Source organism: Diprion similis, chromosome 6 (assembly GCF_021155765.1).
Source record: "Diprion similis isolate iyDipSimi1 chromosome 6, iyDipSimi1.1, whole genome shotgun sequence".
Lineage (NCBI taxonomy): Eukaryota > Metazoa > Arthropoda > Insecta > Hymenoptera > Diprionidae > Diprion > Diprion similis.
In genome coordinates, this window is record NC_060110.1 from 1,221,555 (window position 1) to 1,236,441 (window position 14,887).

Sequence of the window (14,887 nt, forward strand, 5' to 3'; positions counted from 1 at the left end):
CGAGGTAAACCGCGCGGCTTCGAGTCTCCAGCTTTCAGCCTTCGGCTTTTAGCTTTCAGGGTTCCTTCCACCCTTCGCCGATGTTTGTCTCGCTAAACAGCACATAACTCATGAGCGGTAATGCCAACGCTCGATATTTAATTCCGGTAGATTTAGCAGAAGCGGCTGCGTATATTTCAAGGCAACCCCGGGTGTTCCCTACTTTCATCCTTCGCCCTTCAACCCCCGCCACACACTTACCTCCTCCCCTTACTCTCTCCATTCAGAGTCAGAAAAAGATTTTCCTTCGCGGTGGCACTAGGCTTGAAATAAATGCGTAATTCTTCGCTGAATTTGCACGTTGTATATCACCCGACGCTATTCACTTGTCAGCATCAGGAACAGTTGACAGTCGGGTAGATCCATTTGAAATAAGGATTCCCCCATCTTTGTTCTCCCTCTCCCACTCCGTCTCCCCATTCTTTACCTTTAATTCTACATTTCATTCCTTCACTTCTTTCTCTTATCCTACTTCTCATCATCTTCGTTTTCACCGCGAAGAATTGAGGGCGAAATTTATTCTCTCAAGAAACGAAAATCGACCAGAGCTAATCGGTTTCAGCCGCGTTCTGCCCTGCACAGAGAAAATGAGGCCACCTCACAAATAAAAGATCCCACTTTTGCACAGAGAGAGAAAGAGAGAGAGAGAGAGAAAAGCACACAGCGTAAAGAAGCTTGGCTGATGGTGCAGGAGCCGAGAAAGTCAGACGAACTATAGGCGTTGTCCTGGCAGCTTGACTGGCCTTATTTACGATATAAATGATACTACCGTCAACCGGAAACTGTGTACCAGGGACAGGAAAGTTTAACAACGAGCAACGCTGGGAGCTTTCAAACTCCCGAGTGTGCCACAAGAGCCATGGTAACGAGGTATCCTGACCTATTTGCAGATATTTGTATAACCGGCAATCGCTTGCTAGACACCCGGTGTTTTAACTATGCTGAATGAAAATGGCGAAGGTTATGATGGCAAGATGTTCTTTCAGCCCCTCCTCAAACGCTCAGGGCTTTTTTGGGGTCCTGTCGATAGCTTCGGTACAGTGTAACGTGGACTAATTAAACGCAAAGGGTTTATGACGGGAAGTCGCCTCAAGGAGGAGCTGGGGTCTGGATAATTCTGGAGTTCTTTATTTTGTGCACGTTTTGCGAAACGAGGGGCAAGAGTTAACATTAGGCAACGGTGGATGGAACAGCTCCCGGTCATTAACGTAAACGGGATACCTCAAGGGTTAAATATTCAAAGGAGCTCATCTACTACTATAACAGAGGCGGAGTGCCGGTGCAAGTTCGACCTACAGAAACCACCTCCATTAGTACTCGATGGTGCCCAGGACTGTCACAAATTAATGCGTTTCATCCATGACCGCCAACACATCTCTGGTCATATCGTCCACCCACTTATCACCGTCGTTGAATTTATTCGTACTGTTTTCCGACTACGACTCATCCATTGTCTTCTACGGTGACAGTCTCAGGAAACTGAACACCCGAATGTGCATACGCAAAATCACGTGCTTTCATTAGGAGATTCAACTGCTTAATTTAGCGCTGAGTTTTTCGTCTACTTGTCAGGTTCACGACGTCAGTCACAGTCAGACTATAGCTGAATTACAAGGTGTGTCAAGATTTCGAGGTTTGAAGAAAACATGAGCTGAGAATCGGAGGCAGTCAAAATGTGACGGAAATGCTGTCAAGTCAACATAACGGGTGTGACGGCGCAGTTGAACGTTCACTATCCTGAAATTGTCAAGATTAAAAATCCCCAGGAGGCGGCTGAAAAAGTGGATTTATTTCTAGAATTTATACGTTGACAAGCGATCGTTCAATTCGTGTTAGTCTTATCAAAAAGTATGTTAACCGAAATTCATTTATGTATTTTTCGTCTATGATTAGGTCATAGGAAATATTGTTGTGGACAATGTGTCAACAAATTTTCCGGTGCTTATGATATTTTGAAAATAGTTGAAACAATTTACTTCAAATTTAGTGACGGTATTCTTGGATGGTTAATGCCATTTATCATGATCTAAATTTTTTTTTTCCAACGAAGTGGCGACAGTTTGAAGTGGAAATTCGATTTTTCCTAAGACGATGGCGAAGAGCATACACGGAAAAAAAATAATGTAGATTTACATGTCCTGTGGTAAATATATGACGGACAGCACTTTTTCGAGTTGAGTCTACTGCGATTGAGGCATGATTTACAAGTGAAAAAATAAGAATGAGGAAGTAATAGTAAGAGTTACAATATGCTTAGGTAGATCTTCCAGAATTGATGTAGATTTGATACACTCACCACAAAAGATGTAAAATCTACATTAAATTTTTTTCCGTGTTGTAACGGTTTTTTATTTATCACAAAAAATATTCCACAAATAAGGAAAAAAAAAAAATTATTAATCAGGATATCAGGCTTCAACTATAATGGAAATTATTTAAACATGTATTTTCAGATTTATAATCAATCAAATTCTTATTTTTATTTCTAATTATGAGTGAATTTTTCTTTCTTTGAGAAAAATTGTAAATATATTTGTTTTCAGTTATATAATTTACAAAATCACTTGTGTATAATTTTGTAAAAATAAAACTGTCAATATGAATTATTGATTAATCATTAATTCATATTTATTCATTCACAAAGCTAAAATACACCCTTTTTACAGACATAAATTGTCATTTTCAAATTTAGAGGTTTCTAATTTGTTTTGTGTATATTTTTTGTGTGCTCGAGCAAGTTGATATTTTATTGAGAAATTTCGTCAGGTCGCTGTGCCATATTCTTTTGTGGATAAGCTTGGTTTTCGTAGATGGCTTGTCATTTGGAAATATTATAAACTCATTTAAATTGTTTTATTTTCGTTTATCTTTTTCGAATAAAATGTGACTAGATTTTGTGAAAATCGTCGTACGTATCTTCGGATATCAAAGTCCACGTGTTTTAAACGGAAAAAGAGCTTAACAGCCCCGTTCTATACAACATTCTGAACAAACAGATTCCAATGCATTTTTATTTGGTGCAGAAATAAAGAAATGGCACGAAAACTGCAAATTTACTATTGCGATTTCGTAGTTTTTGTGCCATTTCTTTATTGTTGCATCAAATGAAAATATAAATTTTCATATAATAATACAGTCTTTTCTTGTGTATATATTGTGTATATAATAGCGCTGTTAAGCCTTTTTTGCGTGAACGTCAAAATCGACCAGGGCACCCCCTTAAGATATCGTGGGCACCGAAAAACATGTCCCCGTGCGAAATGATTCACGATATTGTGAATAAAAATGCTTCCCATTGACTGGTTTCCGTAGTAAAAATATTCAAATGAAACCAGGTTTGCATACTTTTAAATAAAGCAAACCCCAATCGAATTGAATAATCGCTGGTCGATATAAAAATTCACCTACTTCTTCAGCCGTCTACTTGTATGTAAAGTGTTTTGCCAGGGTAGCCAACTGTCATAAATTTGGTCGAAAATTCGCCGCGACGTGTGTAACCGCGAAAAATGGGATAGCTATCAGTGTTAAGCACAAGTGCCAGCGAGAATTGTGAAAATTTTTAAGGTTATGTTCATGAAGGCTGGTCGCTCTGGCAAACAACTGTTCTTGGATTGTAGCGCATGCGCATTAAACTATAGCAGGTGACGGACCCTTTTGTCGTCAGTAATTCACATTGTATGTCTCTTTAGGAAAAATTGTGCCGTTTTTCAAAATAACGATTTAACGCCTAACCTATATTCCTATCTTACGAAATGGAGTAACGCCCCAGAGCTATACAGGATATCGTTCTACGGCTGCAGGGAATAAACATAGGAACCGTCCTTGTCTTTTAAACGGGTGAACGAATTTCCATGACAAGGTAAACGGAATGTCATAAAAATAGAGGGCGAAATAGATTTGAGGATGATTTGGGGGTGGTTGAGGGCGGATCGAGGGCAGGCCTGCAGAATTTGAACGTCAATCACCTCAACACTTTCGCGCTCAAGTGAGCACGGACGGACACATGGACGGGCTGGTGGTTATACTTAAAGATATTTATCACGTCCAGGTCAGAGGCCTCTGGCCATGGACGTTAACAGCGGTGAGTTTATCCAGGAGAGTTTCTCCTTCTGCAAAGGTTGGCACACAGCTGCTTCAGTGACCGTTCCGAAGTTGCGGTTGGTTCGGTGGCCGTAGTTAACTATCCGCGTATTTGAGGGGGTCACGGGAAGCGCTGGGAGGATTAGGCGAAGTGAAGGTGGAGGTGGAGTTTGAGGCATTCGAAATCCAGGAGCAGTCAGGGAGCGCAAAGGCGATTAAGGGTGATCGATTATTTGGGGCTGGCTGCTCGTCTGATTCGTGGCTTTGGATTCGTGCCGGGACTCCCGGTTGAAATGATTTGTTTTGTAACAAGTAATGTGACTTATTTTTAGATAGCAGCCTGGGTACACGGGTCAGTAGGTATGTATATTTTTTTCTTTATGCAAAGAGTTGGTAATCCGTCACGCACTTAAGGCTGGGTGAGAGTTTGGTTGTATATCTTCATTTTGTATGCATTCTTTTTCTTTTTACCTTTTACCTGGTGTGGCAAAGTTGTTGTGCTTTCGCGGATTTACCGGTGAGGCGAATTCCACCAGCGTAGAAATATACGCAGGTGGGGAGAAAAAAATTCAGCAGTTCGAGACTTCGGTGAATTTTATTTGTTCAGGGGTGACGACGCTGGAAAAGGTCGAATCGAGAGAACCTCCATAGGCGTAAAAAAATGTTATGACCCACGGAAATATGTGCGTGTTTCTAAATTACATATTTTATTGCCGATTTTGTAGTTCCATATCGGCGGAAAGTCGGGCTTGGATCCAGGTCGAGCAGGAATCCAGCCGTTCCTAACGTTCTGAATTTTAAGCGATTTCGGCGGATATTTCTTATCCGACTTTCTTTTTCTTCTTTCTGCCTATATTCCTCTCCGTCTTGCTCACTCTGTTTTTATACAACATTTTGGAAGCTCCAAATATGAATGCCTTCGTCGATATCGGTATTTGCACATATACATATATATATATATATATATATTTCTTGAATAATTTTTGCTGAGTTTTTTGGTGCCCCTCTTCTCTCTCTCTCTCTCTTTTTATCTATCTCATCTCATACGTAGACATTGGATAAAATTTTGCGGGTGAAAAATACGGACAAGATTTTTGGCGGTGGGTCTGAAAATTTTCATAAATCCCGATCACCATTTCACCGTTATACAGGCACGAATATTACCAAGAACTTTATCCAGTCGTCGGTATGCAATATCACGGTGGTTCAGAGTTTCAGATTCTATAAAGCTTCACTAAGTGGTTAGAAAATCATCTCGTTACGAATGAAGAGCAATATCATCTGAAACTCACTAATAGGTTAGCGGTCTGCAATTAGTGCAACGGTAGCTTATTATAAGACTAGGTCAAGTGGCTAAATGTAATGCGCAAATCAATTCCTTGCAATTATGTAAATTTCACTCCACGCTATATTTGGTAGTACATTTCTCAGCAGTGCCGGAACTCGGTGATGAAATGTGGGTCACATCGCGAGGAGTGAAACAATCAATCGATTGATTTGTCTAGGATATAAATTTGGTCGGTAATTTTTCGAAAGATGAAACTAAAAAACGAAAAGCAACAGATAAGAAAAGACCAACGAATCAATTTTACCACATTTCGAATAGACAGTTCAAAGCTTAGAACAGATCAAATGGCACAAATGTTCTCGATTCACATTTTGCTTCGTAGAATTCAACTTCTGCCGAGTCAAGTTATGAGTCAGCTATTTCTCCCATACAATTTCCTGAGTCCGCAACCCGAAATAAAACCTTCTATTCTTCGGACTGGGATAAATATATGCTGCGTTGATATTCGAGATTTACGAGTGTACCTTTAAGGTAAAAGGATCTCAGTCTGGCGTTGCGTTTAAAGGTGTACCTTGTAAGTACATATATGCGATGAGAAGCCGATGCAACACAAAGACATCGGGTACTTTGGTGTACCCGTGTATATCGAATCACTGTTAAGTATTGTACAAACTCGCGTTTCCTTCCTCGGGAGTGGCTGTACAATGGCCCCGACAACAAAGGATCCTTCGGGAAAATCGGGGTGCGCCTAATCAGTATCGGCGAGCGATACCGATACCTGTCGGGGATTAAGTGACCGATGAATAACGCGAAATATCAGGCCCAATTCGCCCCTCAACCCCCAGATGCTTCCACCCGACTCGTAGTGGCATCGAACCGTTGTGCTAGGCACGGCTGGCACTGTAATAAAAACCGCCCGCCTTCGAGCGTCCCGAATACATAAAGCACATCGCGTGGATAAAATTGCCCAGGCTTCCGCATGTATGGTGTATATCCCAGTTTCCACACCAACGTTGAAACGAAGCGAGAGAGTCACGTCTGTAGATACTTATATATGCTGCGGTATCACTGCAGTGTGTAACAAGTACGTGATGCAAAAGTAGCCTCTGCGATACGATACCTAAGGCTCGATTAGAAATATCGAGAAACTTGACTCTGGCCGTGTTTCGTTTCTTTTCATAGGGGGACGTGGAAGGCTCTGAAATATGTTTTATTCTTTGTTCAGCAGGTTCAGTGAAAGGGTAGCAATTCCGAAACACTCGCTTCGAATGACTTCAGCAATTCAAGAGTTTTCTTCAACAAGAAGACTTGCGGAAACTGATTACTATAGGATGCAAATCTTAATTTTTTCTACACCTCTATGAATTCTGAAGCTTTTTGAATATTCACAGTCCATGTTTACAGTATGAAGATCAAAAATTACAATACATATGATTGATTCATGAGTAATACATAGGCCAGCACATTGGTCCAGTTTTCAGCAAAACGAGCCATAGTTGTCTCAAACTTGAAAGTACACCATTGGTACCATTTGACTTGTTGAACCACTGTTCTCTTCATAAGATAGGTCATTTTCACTAAAGTACCGGAATTTTCTTCAAAACCTGGTAAATTGACAATGGTTTCAAGTTAAATTTTGTTTAATTTTGTCACATTTCCTTAAGAGAACAGTACCTCATGAAGTCAAATTGGACTGACGATGTAGGTACCTTGAACCTTACGACAACCAACTGGCTTAGCTGAAAAACGAACCGACGAGACTATAGACTGATTAAGTAAAGTGTCGTTTTTGATATGTTAACAGTCAATGTATCGTTCACGAATTTATTGAAACCCTTGGCATTCATAGAACCTCAAGAGAAGAATCGATATTTGCAACCCATGATAATGAGTTTCCGTGACATATACTGTTGCTCTCACACTCAACACCGAGTAACACTCCTTCTCTGTTTTCCTTCCCACTCCCGATCATGAAGTGGTCGTAAAATTCCTCACAACAATACATATGCGTTCAGATGTCTTATGCTTTTGCCTTGTGTTTGCTTCAAAGTCTTTCAGTTCCCAGGCTTCCCCCGTGAGATGACCTCCAGTATCGATCAGTGACTGTCGATACTGGTAGGACCAATATGAATGACCGACGTCAAGCCGTTGGTTAATTGGTGACTCGGTACTCCGCGAGAACACTATTGTTCCTCGAGATTCCATGCAGTACCAGCAGCTGTACCCTGCACGTACCTGAGCTTCACAAAGGCTTTATATCACCGGCTGTTTGATGTCTCCTTATCTCCGCGGAACTTTGGTCTCTGGATCAGACATGGCAGCAGCCCTTGTGTTTCTTGTGAAACGCTCTGGTTTGTCTGCATCAAGATCCATTTCTGGTTAGCTGCAGGTTAATACCGGACTACGTCTATTAAACCCGGTGTTTACCGATTGGTTATATATTCAAAGGAGAAAGTTAGAGTACTTCGATTTTGACCCAAGTTTTTTGTAGTTCACATGCGACTTACATTCTGCGATTCAAAGGAGATATAAAATGATATGTTCCATGCGGTCAATCACCGTTGGAGAGACGGTCCATTTGATAAACGTCCCACTGACGGATAGCTGATTGAGAGGGGATGGTTTAAGACGTATCCATTGTTTGAGACGAGCCAAAATCTGTAGATCGTGAATGATAATCCGATCACTTACACGAAACTAGTCAAAATGTCTTACCTTTACTTATCTCCACTACCGGAGGTTTGGCCAATGGACCACGAATCTATCGCTCTAATGGAGTTTCTGTAAGCATGTAGTTTTTTTGGTCATGTGCAGGTGTTCTCTTCACAATGCATCGTCTCCATTCTTACTTCCTCAAAACATATTGTATTTCATCTGGCCTAAAGGTTCCGCTGGTGCTTTTTTACTGATACGTTAACATCCATCGATGCAACTCTGGCAGCTGCCTTGCAGCATTGCGTCGAATGTCCAACGAAGCTGACTTTTTACTGCTTGAAAGTTTATATATATATGTATATGACTTATACGACTAAAGTATCAAACGACTCATTTTATTGTGTGAACATATGTCTAAAGGTAGAGTGTACCTGCAGCTGTTAGGACCACGTCTAGGTGCGAAGCATTACTCACATTAGTCGTAGATGCCACGTCTCACGCTCACTTGTTTTTACTGCGGTGAAAGTCGGGGGTTATGGGGTCTCTGGACCACTCCTACGTTCCCACTGACACTTTCTGTGAATTTTATAGCAGTTGTTTCCCGTCCTCGTGAAACACGTTGTATAATCCGGAGGCGTCGTTCCCATTCGAGTTACGCCAGAAAAAATCGATCAATTTTTTTATGGAAGTAAACAGTTCAACACGTCCAGTTTCCTTTCTTTTTTATTTACTAATTCCGTTTCTCGTTTTGACAGCGCTTGAAAAACTCGTGAACACGTCAGCCAGGTGTGTTCAATTCTGAAACTTTGGAATTAGAAATTGAGAAACTCGAATATCAAGTTGAATAATCCACGAGGCTCGTAGAACTGAGGACTAGTCAAAAATTTGAATGTCCCAATTCCATCCATCACTTTCGAGATGATTTCGTTCTTGAAATATTCAGCTTATCGACCTTTCTGAAAGTTGGCAAATCCAAGGGGTTGGGATTTCGACGCACGTAGTATTGCCATATCGTTGATCGTTGGGCCAGCGACTGCATCCATCTGACTTCCGTCGTCGTTGGTGCAGGCTTTGATCTTTGCTAGTAGTGTAAGGTACTCAACCAACGTCCGTCCATCTGGTTACTACAGAGTTCGGTTTGAGTCTGAAATTCCATCTCGGGGTATACTTAATGGATCAGTCACTAGTGCAGGCCTCACTGGTTTCCAGTATTCCACCGAAATTCCACCAAGTAACATCAGTAGTCATGTCAGAGTTGACTCATCGTTGTCAAAGCTGAGAATATATGTGCCTTATGTGTCTTGAAGGTCTCTTGACTTGGAGAGAGCTAGACAAGATTAAGCGCCTGACATATATCAGCTATTTCTCGTGCTTTCCGTTGGATCGCGTTATGTGATTTGTACTGGTAGTTGACATTTCAATTAGCAATCATGCCTTATTTGATGACGTTGTAACTCCACAAATCCTTCTTAAGGTTTGCATTGCAATTGCAACAAGCTTTCTGTACAATCATGTTTGTCTTACACATTTGGAACGCATTATTTGAGAAAGAACACAGACTCAAAGACGTGTGTGAGCTGAAGAAGGTTCAAGATGCTTGCCAAAGAATCCCTTCTCACAATGTTCAAACAGTGGACAAAACTCATTGCCAAAATATATTTTCGAAATTCATATTACTCGTGTAGTTACAAGACTCTAAACTTCAACACGACCGTTCTGCGCTACAAATACAAATGTCTCACAGTGGTCGGAAACGACTGTAACGAATCCTGTAGTTAGCATTGTGTAGCAGCGTTGCTCGGTGGTAACAACTCCGAGGTGTCGGATAAATTTTAAGTTGGAATGGTTGGGGGCTGCGGAATGTAGCGGCTTGCTTTCGGTAGAACCAGCTCTGACTAGTCCTGCACGAAACACCGAGTCAACAGAGGCTTAAGTAGTAACAGCGCGAGCACACCTGCATGGTGCACGGCTCGGTGAGTTTTCAGGTGAGTAAAGTTGTCGGCTGACCTGTTTCAAGTCGATTACAAAGTGCAGAAATCAGTCTCGAGGACTGTAGGAAGATGGCGCTGCGGAGGAAATGAGCCAGCGTGTTTATAATGACAAACCATCTTCTGGCGAGGAAGGCGTAGAGAGTTGGAACGGCGCTAAGTCATCGCTGTGAAGACCCGACTGAGGCACTTGAATCGTTGGAACGGCACCTCCGTGCCCGTCTGGTCCCTAATGTATCCAGGATCCATAGTCGAGTTGGTCCTGTAAATCACGCTCACGCCTGCCGCTTGCTCTCGACACAGAGCCGGGCTGTTTATTCCGAGATCCGCGATCTTCATCCCCCGCAGTCCGTTATTTTATTGCTACGGGATACTTCGGAGGCACGGTTATCGAACATAACGAAACGTCTCACCCCCGATCCTCGACGCCGCTCGGAACGAATGGCCGGCTGCTAAACCGGGGAAACTGCCCTTGGCGAAAGGGAACGAAAGAACCGTCCACGTTTATGGCCTCTGCGCTCTGGGCCGATGGAGACGAGCGACGAAGACACCCTCGGAGGCCTCGACTAACTGTTTGATTTCCAAGAGCCGCGCGTTTCCCCGCGTTTCGAGCATTCCGCTTTACCTCGAGGATCCCCGGACACATCTACGCCCTTGACTATAAAAGTTAATAGGCTTTCTCGGGGGCTTAGCAGCTTCGTTACGTCCATAAGGTATACAGCGATTAAGGGCTTCGCGGAGTGAATATAAGCTCCGCGTGTCAGATACCTCGTCTCGATAAAGCGGGTGTATTATATGCATACATCCACGTGTATATATGATACAACGAAACACACGTCGAATAATTGCTTTTCGGCGAGTGATTTATATTTTTACGATGTGAATACACGTGTCTCTCCAACGACAGCTGGCTTGTGTGTGTTTCATATTTTTTGTTTTCACTAATCGGTCCCTCTGTGGAGTTGGTTTAATGGTAGAAAGGAAAGCTTTCCACATCGTGTCACCGAACCAAAGTAAATGCAGTTCTTTCGACGGCGTCGTTGGTCCCTGCGAGTCACTTTGATCTGGATAAAAAAATGATAACAATAATGATGAATAAATAAAAAAGAATAAGGACTCTTCTCTGTGTACATACTTACTTTGTGGATCAAAGACTGATTCTTTTCGCCGTATAATATATATTTCTACCTCGTAAAAAGAGATGATAAATTTACGGAGGGTAATCAAAGCTCCGAATCGATTCAGCGATATTTTTTCGATACAGCCTATAAAGACTGGGAATCGTAAAAATTCAAGCTGGACTTTATATGATCACGCCAGTTACCGATAGTGGTTCTAAAGCGGTTTCTGGAATGATTTTTTCTCTCGTTGGTTAAATATAATCCAGACGAGCGTAACAACTGTTTCTAAAGTATTCTCGGTAGGCAATCTTCGTCGGAATATCGTTTTGGTTTTTATATCCAATGCTGATCTTTTTTCCTTCTGCAACAGTAATTGGAAAAGCGGTGAAATTTGTTGCTTGCATTAAAACCTCGCGATCGTTAGATCGGTTAATTATGTAGGAATTCGTATCACGAAAAAACGAATATTTGTACCAACAACCAAGGCCACCAGCAACGCTGATAGGTACGAAAATTTCACAAGCAATGGACACCATTCGTTGCGCACTCCATAATTCAACGCACACTGTTCAGAGTTAATCAGTAATAGAGTTTAACCGTAGCAGCTTTAAAAAGTGCAGTTTCTTCATTTTTGCCAAGTTTTTTTTTTGTCCCACAAATGTTTTTCATATTCATTAAAAACTGGGCGCCATTACCTTGAGTTGTAAATATTTTACTAATCACTGTGTTGACCTTAAACTTGGTCGAGTAAAACTTTTGATATGATGATATACTTTCTCTGCAGTTACGTATGATATCATGAGGATGAAGTTAGTTACGGTTCTGTAGTAATGCATGTTTAGAAGAAATTTTTACTTCGTACCTTTAGGATCGTAAAACACAGAGTAACAGAGATTGCAGAGGAACGGTTTTTTCCTGATGTTTCGTTACGTTTAACGTTACTACAGATACACATATTATGCACCAATGTAATATGACGCGCAGTGCATAATAAAAAGGTAAAAAACTTTTTTGATCAAAAACAGATAGAAATCTAAGTCCACATCAGAATTACGGAGAAAATATTTTCCTTCTCCTTCTCAAACTTGGGTTTTACAATATTTAAATACTTTTCTTGCAAGAGAAGAAAAGAAACGGGGTTTTTTTACTTTTCAAATCAACATGAAAATTATCCTCCCGTAAACATAATCGTTTATCAAATCGCGGTATCTACAAGCGTTTCTCTGTTAGTTGGTACCAGACCCCACCAGTCGCGACCGCCGGATCCTCGATCACTGTGCTAGGAACACGCCATTTCTCGATGCGTTATTATCACGAGGCAAGGTATCGAGCGACGAAGTGACAACCGCTAGCATAAAATTTGCATCGAGAGGCGACATTCGAAGTTAGACTAACCGACACGTCCAGTCTCAAAAGTCAAGAATTTTCGAAGCAATTATGTACGACAAAGTGATTTGTATATGAAGGGTGACAACATTTTTTAGCTCACTATGAAAGAAAACCAGATAATTTGTTAGTAAAAAACTTGATTTATTTTAGCTGTACAAATACAAGTTGATCAATGCGTTGGAATCCCAATCAAAGTTTAGTTAGCAACGACTATATTTATTTATTTAAATCTAAAATTTATACCCTGATTCAGAGAGTAATACACAGAGGATATAATTATCTACGCGTAATTGAATCTGCCATTTAGGAAGAACTGAACGGATTCATCAGTTTCAATTAATGTTTCAGAAATCTACAGGAATCAATATCATATAATATATAAATGGGAAAAAAAAATGGACTGGATTCGAGTATTTTGTTTCACCGCGAACCGTCCGATGGAAAATTTTCGAGGCAAGATAAACGCGAGGTGAGCGAGTATTTTTTTCCTCTGCGTGGTTATAATGTTGGTAAAGTGTGATATATATGCGAGGGTGTAGTTGTCGCAGGTAAATCCCAGCGGAAAGGGAGTTGCGTTTTGGTTCTCTGTATTTTTTATTTTTTTATTTTTTTTCACTAATTATAATGAAAAATGTTAACCCTTCTAAAAGGGTACGGATACGTAGGTGGAAGTGGGTTTTGTTCGGAGTCGACGTAGCGAACCTACCACCGTCGACAGACTCCCCGCGTTTTCTCAAGCTCTTGCAAAACGTGAAAAATTTTAAAGTACCGTATTCCCCGGGAGTTTAACTCCTCGTGACCGTTTCAAGTGAACCACTTCACCCTCCCTCCATTTACCTTCTTCTTTTTTTATCAACCCGACGGATCATATCTTATACCTCATATCCCATTCACCTGCAGTTTTCACAGCCAATCTCAGGGATATTCGACACTGCTGGATACCTCTTGTCCCGTTTCCCTCTTTATGTTCATCCATGGCAGAACCGCGTAAGGGTGGTTTATTATTTCTCGGTGCACCCTTGATTGCCGGGAGAATTTTCTCCCTGCCTTGAAAGACCATGATGATGAAGTTTTTAACGCTAGAGTAACGATGCAATTTTAAGAATAATCGTTATTTAGCAACTTGAGGATTGTCCTCGGGATTGTCTGAAATCATGTTAAACTCGTGTTGATATAGAACATAAACAAACCTTTAAGTTTTTTCGTTGACTTTACCAATTATGTGCCATGAAATACGGTGCAATAAGGGTTTTGTTAAGTCAAATAAATGTGGTATATCACTTGATAACACAAATTATATTTGTTGTTACTACCTTTTTGGTTGAATCAAATATTTCTTCCACTACTCGTGGTCACCATATTAGGGAAATTCTACAAATCCTTTCACTGTGGATATGCTGCACATATTTTAAATAAATAAATGACCGAGCAAAAGAAAATGTAGGAAGCAGACTCGCTGACGTTTAACATCTTACTTCGAAATACTTGGCATACTGTCATGTTTACAATTCTGTAAACTAAATCGAACCCACCTAGTTCGCGAAGATTCAAACCGAAATTTGTATTGACTCTATTTTTCATTTAAACATTAAACAAGTTCGATGCAAGATCTGTTGCATTTTTTATGCAACAAAAAGATACAGGATACGAAAAAAATTAGAATAAAAAAAGGCAAAGGAAAATGAATAACTAAATCTCGAAGTTTACTTTTATCCATTTTCCTTAGCTTGTTTCGTAAGAATTTTCAAAACTATGTCGCTTCTAACGTACAAAGTGTAAGAAAGTGTGTCAAAGTGAAGAACCATGAAATCTCATTTTTGAGATTAAAAACATCGTTTCAAAATTATTGCAATAAAATCAGTATTAATATAAAAGATGTAGAATGATATCTCTTTTCCTATACATGTATATATTGATAATAATAATAATATTAAGAGTGATAATGATAATAATAACCCTCGACGCGACTAAGTTGTGTAATTAAGAAAGTTGGCCGAATCGTTTTAAACTTTCGTCGCAACTTCGGTTTCAAACGGGAAGTTGTATTACCGCCTTTGACTCTGCACTGTTTAAAGTGCGATTTTCATTGCAATATCGGTTTTGATTACTTGGAGATATTAAATTCAAATTATTTATTAATCATAGAAACTTTTGGAGCGTCTAATTTGCACCGGGGATGTTAAGCTACTTGCCGAATTATGGAATTTGTGTGTAGCCTATAAAGTTTACTACTACAACCGTGGTTGTCATACTTGTTACAGCCGTTAAAGAATTCTGACCACCTCAGAATTAACAGTTTCGCTGTGAAAGGCGTGGAAACAATAAAT

At 40.5% G+C, this 14,887-nt stretch overlaps 1 protein-coding gene and 1 long non-coding RNA gene across 2 annotated transcripts in view; both read right to left on the reverse strand.

The window, feature by feature from the left end:
* LOC124407133 overlaps positions 1-14,887 on the reverse strand; it is an 85,142-nt gene that overhangs the window by 31,006 nt on the left and 39,249 nt on the right. The gene's annotated exons all lie outside the window — the stretch shown is intronic.
* Positions 3,559-7,681, reverse strand: LOC124407134. Its single transcript, XR_006929292.1, has 3 exons — positions 7,670-7,681; positions 4,907-4,909; positions 3,559-3,690 (listed from the first exon to the last, which is right to left on the reverse strand). It is a non-coding gene; the product is annotated as an uncharacterized LOC124407134 (long non-coding RNA).